Source organism: Colobus angolensis, unplaced genomic scaffold (assembly GCF_000951035.1).
Source record: "Colobus angolensis palliatus isolate OR3802 unplaced genomic scaffold, Cang.pa_1.0 Scaffold265, whole genome shotgun sequence".
NCBI classification, from domain to species: Eukaryota; Metazoa; Chordata; class Mammalia; order Primates; family Cercopithecidae; genus Colobus; species Colobus angolensis.
Window position 1 is genome coordinate 1,202,079 of NW_012115877.1, and position 7,789 is coordinate 1,209,867.

The window sequence follows — 7,789 nt, forward strand, 5'->3', positions numbered from 1 at the left end:
CGCAAGAACAGAAACCCAAACACCGCATGTTCTCACTCATAGGTGGGAACTGAACAATGAGATCACTTGGACTCGGGAAGGGGAACATCACACACCGGGGCCTATCATGGGGAGGAGGGAGGAGGGAGGGATTGCATTGGGAGTTGTACCTAATGTAAATGACGAGTTGATGGGTGCTGATGAGTTGATGGGTTCAGCACGCCAACATGGCACAAGTATACATATGTAACAAACCTGCATGTTATGCACATGTACCCTAGAACTTAAAGTATAGTAATAATAAAAAAAAAAAAGATGTGGTTGGTACAGGGCCAGAAGGCAATATTTAATTTCCCCGAGCAACAATTTTCTGAAGACCCCATCATGGTTTTTCTTACTTCTCTATCACTTGGTTCTAGAACACATGGCCAGATATTTCTATCTGATTGCACCTGCTGTTACCAAGAAGCTAACAGCAATGGAAAGTAGAAATTGAGAGGCAGTGAGTATCCTGCATCTAAGGAGCAGGGAATTGGGCATTTTCTATACAGCTTTCAAAAGTGCTATAGACATTTCAGCAATCTCTTTCCTTTGTTACCAAAATGGATTCATAAGTATCCTCGTTTTTTCAGTCTTTTCATATGTATTGAGCCACAAAATTGTAATCAGAGATGTTAAAGAGGTGTAGTTTCAGAAAAATACATACAAAAATAATATTTTCTGCTTTTTTCTGCCTTTTGCCAAATGACAAAATCTATGATAAGCCATCTAGCATAGCCTTGCAAATAGAGATATTTTACTAGTCCAGATTCCCCATGCTAGTAATTTGACTTTTTCTTCTTCCAACATGCAGCCTTTTTGTTTCCTCAGTGATTCAGACCCAGAATTAGCAGAAGCTTGGGTAATGGAGTATAGTGTATTGATTAAATTTTGTTGTTATCCCTTTGTGTTTCAATCCGGTTTTTTTTTTTTTTTGAAAATATGAATAAAATACATTAATTCCAAAAAAAAAAAAAAGAATTGTTTAGAAATGCTGCTGCTTCAGGTTCCTAAAATCACTCAGCACTCCAACTTTTAATCTAATTTTAGGAGACTTACCAGCATTTGTCTGTGTTTGAACTGTAAAAAGCACTGGATCTTTTCCATCTAATTCTGCAAAAATGATCATTTGCAAAGTCGAAACTACAACCATATCCAAATCTTTTCCCCCTCCCAAGAGTTCTCAGTGTCTACAGGTAGATATTCCTTTTCTGTATAACGTTCACTCTAGGATTTCAAGTCACTACTTATTTTACATTTTAGTCATGCAAAGATTCAAGTTGTTTTGTAATAAGTACTTATCTTTATTTGTAGTAATTTAGTCTGCTGATCAAAAGCATTTTCTTAATTTTTGAGAAATGGTTTTAGCATTTACAAACTAAATTCCAGGTATTTAATTAATGGCTTTATATTACCTTTCCTGCTACATTTGTTTTATTCCCCTGTCCCTTTGATTAAGGGCTAAGGTAGGGTAGAGTGGGTGTAGTGAGTGTATATGATGTGATTCGGCCTTGTGTATTATGATATTTCGTTATTTTTGTTTTTATATTATTTACATTGTAGAGTTGTTTTTTCTGTTTTCATTTTAGTGGATAAAATTTGTATTTTGAACAATGAATAAAAGTTATTTTTTTCTTCAGCACCTTAATGTTATACCACTATCTCCTGGCCTGTAAGGTATCCAGTGAAAAGTCTACTGCCAGATTTATTGGAACTCCACTGCATATTACTTGCTTATTTTCTCTTGATGATTTTAGGATATTTTCTTTAACTTTGATTCTTCAGGGTTTGATTACTAAAACCCTTAAGGTAGTCTTTTTGAGTTAAATCTGCTTAGTGTTCTATACACTTATTCTTTTTGGATATGGTATCTTTCTCTAGGTTTGGAAAGTTCTCTGTTATTATCCCTTTGAATAAAATTTCTACCCCTATGATTTTGCTACCTTCTTTTTAAGGCCAGTAATAACTCTTAGATTTGCCCTTTTGAAGCTATTTTTCTAGTAAGCCTGTTTCATTGCTTTCTATTCTCTTTTCTTTTGTCTCCTGTGACTGTGTAGTTTTAAATAGCCTGTCCTCAAGTTCACTAATTCTTTCTTCTCCTTGATGAATTCTGCTATTAAAAGACTCTGATGCAAATTTTAGTATGCCAACTGCAATTTTTGCAGTTGTCATACTAAATTGCAGCTCCAGAATTTCTGCTTCATTATTTTTATGTACTTCAATCTCTTCATTAAGTTTATCTGATCCAATTCTGAATTCTTTCTCTGTATTAGACTGCTTTTTCCTTTTTTTTTTTTTTTTTTAGTTTCCTCAAAACAGCTAGTTTGAATTCTTTGTCTGAAAGGTCACATATTTCTATGGCTAAAGCATTTGTCCCTGGTGCCTTATTTATTTCATTTGGTGAGGTAATGTTTTCCTGGATGATCTTGATACTTGTAGATGTTCATCTGTGTCTACAAATTGAAGAATTTGGTATTCATTGTAGTCTTTGCAGTCTGGGCTTATTTGTATGTGTCCTTCTATGGAAGGCTTTCTAGATATTCAAAAGGATGTGGTTGTGTGATCTAAGCTGTATCTGAATCTTGGGGCACCACATGCCCAGTAATGCTGTGACCCTTGCAGACTCATAGAAGTTCCACCTTGATGGTCTTGGATAAAATGTGGAAAAATTCTACAGATTGCCAGGCAGAGATTCTTGTTCTCTTCCCTTACTTTCTTCCAAACAGATGTAGTCTCTCCCTCTCTCCATTGTGAACCACCTAGAGCTGAGGGTAGAGTGACACAAGCATCCCTGTGGCTACCACCACTGTGACTGTGCTGGGTCAGCACAGCACTGAGTATCACCCCAGGCCTGCTGTAACCACTCCCTGGCTACTGTCTGTGTTTACTCAAGGCCCTGGGGAATCTATAATCAGCAGGTGGTAAACCCAGCCAGGCTTGTGTCCCTCTCTTAATAGTAGCAAGTTTCCCTATTCTTTGGGTGGGTCCTGTAGTGCCATTCAGGAGTCAGGGACTAGAATCAAAATCCTTAGGCGTCTACCTGGTGTGCTATTGCACTGCACCTGAGTTGGCACTCAAATTACAAAATTCAGTCCTTCCCACTCTTCCCTCCCCTTTCCAAAGCAGAGAAGCCTCATCCCATGGCCACCATAACCATAGGCCCATGGAGACTACTGTCAGACTACCACCAATGTTCCCTTAAAGGCCAAGTTGCCTTAAGCCAGCTTGTAGTCAATGCTGCCCAACCTGGGACTCACCCTACAGAACAGTAGGTTCCCTTCCAGCCCAAGAAACACACAGAAGTGCTACACAAGAGCCATATTATTGATTTGAGGACTCCGAGAGGTCATTTGGTGGTCTGCCTCCCTGTGGCCAAGCTGGTATATAAGGTGTAAGACCAAATCCCCCTCACTTTTTTCTCTCCCTTCAGAAGCAGAAAGAATCTTGCCTCAAGCACTAGAGCTTGGAATATGCTGAGTTTCACCGGAAGCCAGCAGCTCTCAGTGTCACCAAAGACCATCAGCAATGTACCTGGATATCAGTTCTGGTTATTCAAGGCCCAAGGGCTCTTCAGTTGGCCAGTGATGAGTGTTGCCAGGACTGGGTCCTTCCCTTCAAGGATGTCTAGAAATGTCATTCAGGAGTTAGGGCCTGGAAAGGGAGCCTCATTGCTCTAACAGGTGCCCTATCCTGCTATGGATGAGGTGGCATCCAAGATGCAAGATAAAGTCCTCCCCACTTTTCTCTTTTGTCTCTTCAAGCAGAAGGGAGGCATCTATTTTGGACTTGCAAGCTGTGCAGGCTGGGATAAGAAGAAGGATGATATGAGCACTCCCTTGGCCTGGTTGGTGTCTCAGTAGATCACATGTCCTCCTAGTCCACTGTATCTGGGCACAGTTTAGAACTAGGACTTTCCTAGGAATTGCAGTCCTTGCAGCCTAGGCTGCCTTTCAAGATTATTTAGAGCCCCAGGGCACTTTACCCTGGTGGCGAGACATGCAGGAACTCAAGTTCTGACTGCTGGAGTTAGTAATTCTCCCCTGACTAAGGCTGGTTTAAATGTTCTCTCTGTGGGCAGGTGTCAGTTGAGTTTCATCCAGTTTTTCTTTCTGCTCTAATAGGACAGCACTGAGTTCAATGCCTCACGATTGCTGCACTCTCCCTCTCTGGCACACAGAAACACTCTTCCCACCACACTGTCACTCCTATTCACTGCTAGGGAATAGGAGAGTAATGGCATTGGTAATTCAAAGCTGTTGTTTCTACCTTTTTAGTGCCTCTATCTGCAATATGAACTTAAAACCAGGTACTATGAGTACTCACCTAATTTTTGGTTCTTATGAAGGTGATTTTTTGTAGCTGGTTGTTAAAGTGATGTCCCTGCAGGGAAGACAATTGGTGGAACTTTCCATTCTGCCTTCTTGCTCCATCCTCTGATACAATTACTATTTTTAAAAAGTACAAAGAAGAGCTAGAGACAAATTAAGTAAAAACAGAAATTTGAATTCTGTGGTTGAACCATCAACGCTCTAGTCAACTGTTCTCCAAGGTTCTAACATCATGAGAATACACTGTATTTCCTTCCTTCTAATTCTTCCACATCTGACCTTTCTAACCCTTTATTTACTGTGCCTACTGGAACACCCTTTCCATTATGAGTAAGTTCTCCTATGTCCTAAACCTCTTCAGAGAATTCTCTCACCATGTCCTTGCCTTAAGCTAACCTTGGTCTTTCTCATCAAAAGTATGCTGCTTATTTTTTTACATCCCATATACTGTGAGCCAGAGTTTATCAGCTGTCTCTTGGCTCACTGATGCTACTCTAAATCATTACTTTTCTACCATAATGCAAAAAGACATTCATCTATGTCATCCTCTAATCTTTCTTATTCACATCATCTGTCAACCTCCGAGACAGTTCTCCTTTCTACCGCCTAAATTCTATGATCACATTGGTAACTTCATCTTCCATGTGAACAACCAACCCAACAAGCTGATTTCAATTTTTACCACCTTATCTGAAACAATGTCCATTCATATTCCATCTTGGTTACTCATTCCATGCCCATGCCCAGGGCCTTATTTATCACCACAGAGCTGAAATTTGGAACTCCAGTGTACAACACTCGGACTAAAGCCCATAGGATTTCAGATCTCTCACATTCCCTTTACCACTACACCAGTTCATACATCTCAGTGAGTCTTCAAGTCTTTTGTGTCCTCTCTTTTCTGCCAATCTATTAAACTTCTTCATAATTTTACTTTTAACTATTATTTTGGTTGCATTCTATTGTTGCTAGTTTTATTTTTTATAGTTTCAACTTTTATTTAGATTAAGGGGTACATTGTGCACTTTGTTACATGAGTATACTGCATAATGCTGAGGTTTGGGGTATAAATGATCTCAACACCCAGGTAGGGAACACAGTACCCAATAGGTAGTTTTTCAGCCCATGCCCACTTCCCTTCCTCCCCCATCAGGTAGTCCCCAGTGTCCATTGTTCCAATCTTTATGTCTATATGCATTCAATATTTAGCTCCCACTTGTAAGCAAGGAAGTGTGGTATTTGGTTTTCGGTTCCTATGTTAATTTGCTTAGGATAATTGCCTCCAGCTCCATCCATGTTGGTTTGTTTTTTATATAGCTGCATAGTATTTCATGGTATATATGTACCACATTTTCTTTAACCAGTCTATCACTGATAGCCATTTAGGTTGATTCCATGTCTTTGCCATTGTGAATAGCAGTTTGATGAACATGTGCATGGATGTGTTTTTTGATAGACTGAATTATTTTCCCTTGGCTATATAGACACTAGTGAGGTTGCTGGGTCAAATAGAGTTCCATTTAAAGTTTTCAACGGATCTCCAAACTGCTTTCCATAGCGACTGAACTAGTTTGCATTCCCACTTGCAGTGTATAAGCACTCCCTTTTCTCCACAGCCTCACCAGCATCTTTTATTTTTAACTTTTTACTAATTGCCATTTTAACTGTTGTGAGATGGTACTTTACTGTGGTTTTAATTTGCATTTCTCTGGTGACAAGTGATGTTGGGTATTGTTGATGGTTGATGGTCGTTTGTACATTTTCTTTTCAGAAGGGTCTGTTCCTGTTCTTTGCCCATTTTTAAATTGGATTATTTTGTGCTTGTTGATTTATGTTCCTTATAGATTCTGGATATTAGACCTTTGTCAGGTGTACAGTTTGCAAATATTTTCTCCCATTCTGTGAGCTGTACATTTACTCTGTTGGTAGTTTATTTTGCTTTGCAGAAATTCTTTAGTTAAATTAAGTTCTACTTGTCTATTTTTGTTTTTGTTTGAATTGATTTTTGGGATTTACCCATAAATTATTTGCCAAAGTCAGGGTTGAGAAGGGTATGTCCTAGGTTTTCTACTAGTATTTTTTAAAGTTCGAGGTTTTCCATTTAAAACTTTAATTCATCTTCAGCTAATTTTTGTATATAGTGAGAGGTATAGGGTCCATTCTTTTGCATATGGCTAGCCAGTTATCCCAGCACCATTTATTGAATAGGGAGTCCTTTCCCCATTGCTTATTTTTGTCAGTTTTGTCAAAGATCAGAAGGTTGTAGGTGTGTACGTTTATTTCTGGGTTCTATATTGTGTTCTACTGGTATGTGTCTGTTTTTGTACCAGTAACATGCTATTTTGGTTACTGTAGCCTCATAGTATGGTTTGACGTTGAGTAATGTGATGCCCCGAGCTTTGTTCCTTTTGCTTACAATTGCTTTGGTAAATTAGGCTTTCTTTGGTTTCACATAAATTTTTAGAATTCATTTTTCTAACTGTGAAAAATGACATTGGTATTTTGATGGGAAAACATTGAATCCATAAATGGCTTTGGACAGTATGGCCCTTTTAACAATATTGATTCTTCATTTCTATGAACATCGAATATGTTTCCATTAATTTGTATCATCACTCATTTATTTTAGCAGCATTTTGTTATTCTCTTTGTATAGATATTTAATCTTGATTATGTAAATTTCTAGCTATTTCAACATTTATGGCTATTGTAAAAGGAATTGTGCTCTTGATTTGGTGCTAGCTAAAATGTTTTTGGTGTATACAAATGCAACTGATTTTTGTACATTGATTTTATATTCTGAAACTTTACTGATTTTTTTTATTAGTTCTGGGAGGTTTTTTTTTGCAATGTCTTTAAGGTTTTCTATGTATATAATCAGCAGCAGCAGAGAGATAGTTTGACTTCTTTACCTATTTGAATGCCTTTTATTTATTTGCCTTGCCTAATTGCTTTGGATAGGACTTCTTTGGTAGCATCCTTAACGTCCTTACTCCATTGTCCTTTCATAATATTTGCACTGGGCCGGGAGCGGTGGCTCAAGTCTGTAATCCCAGCACTTTGGGAGGCCGAGATGGGTGGATCACAAGGTCAGGAGATCAAGACCATCCTGGCTAACACAGTGAAACCCCGTCTCTACTAAAAAAATACAAAAAAATAGCTGAGCGAGGTGGCTGCAGGCTGTAGTCCCAGCTACTCGAGAGGCTGAGGCAGGAGAAAGGCATAAACTCGGGAGGTGGAGCTTGCAGTAAGCTGAGATCTGGCCACTGCACTCCAGCCTGGGTGACAGAGTGAGACTCCATCACAAAAAAAAAAAAAATAGGGCACAGCAAGATGGCCAAATAGGAACACCTCCAGTCTCCAACTCCCAGTGCGAGCGACACAGAAGACAGGTGATTTCTGCATTTTCAACTGAGGTACTGGGGTCATCTCACTAGGGAGTG

The 7,789-nt window shown here is 38.9% G+C and overlaps 1 protein-coding gene across 3 annotated transcripts in view; it reads left to right on the plus strand.

Moving 5' to 3' along the window:
- The window catches only part of CYSLTR1 (cysteinyl leukotriene receptor 1), a 109,255-nt gene that overhangs the window by 49,970 nt on the left and 51,496 nt on the right, over positions 1–7,789 (plus strand). Inside the window, exon 2 of one of the 3 annotated variants that reach the window (XM_011947431.1) lies at positions 3,780–3,862. The exons of the other annotated variants lie outside the window; for them this stretch is intronic. The gene's annotated coding sequence lies outside the window, so the exon portion shown is untranslated. The remainder of the gene's footprint in view (positions 1–3,779; positions 3,863–7,789) is intronic. 3 annotated transcript variants of the gene reach the window in all.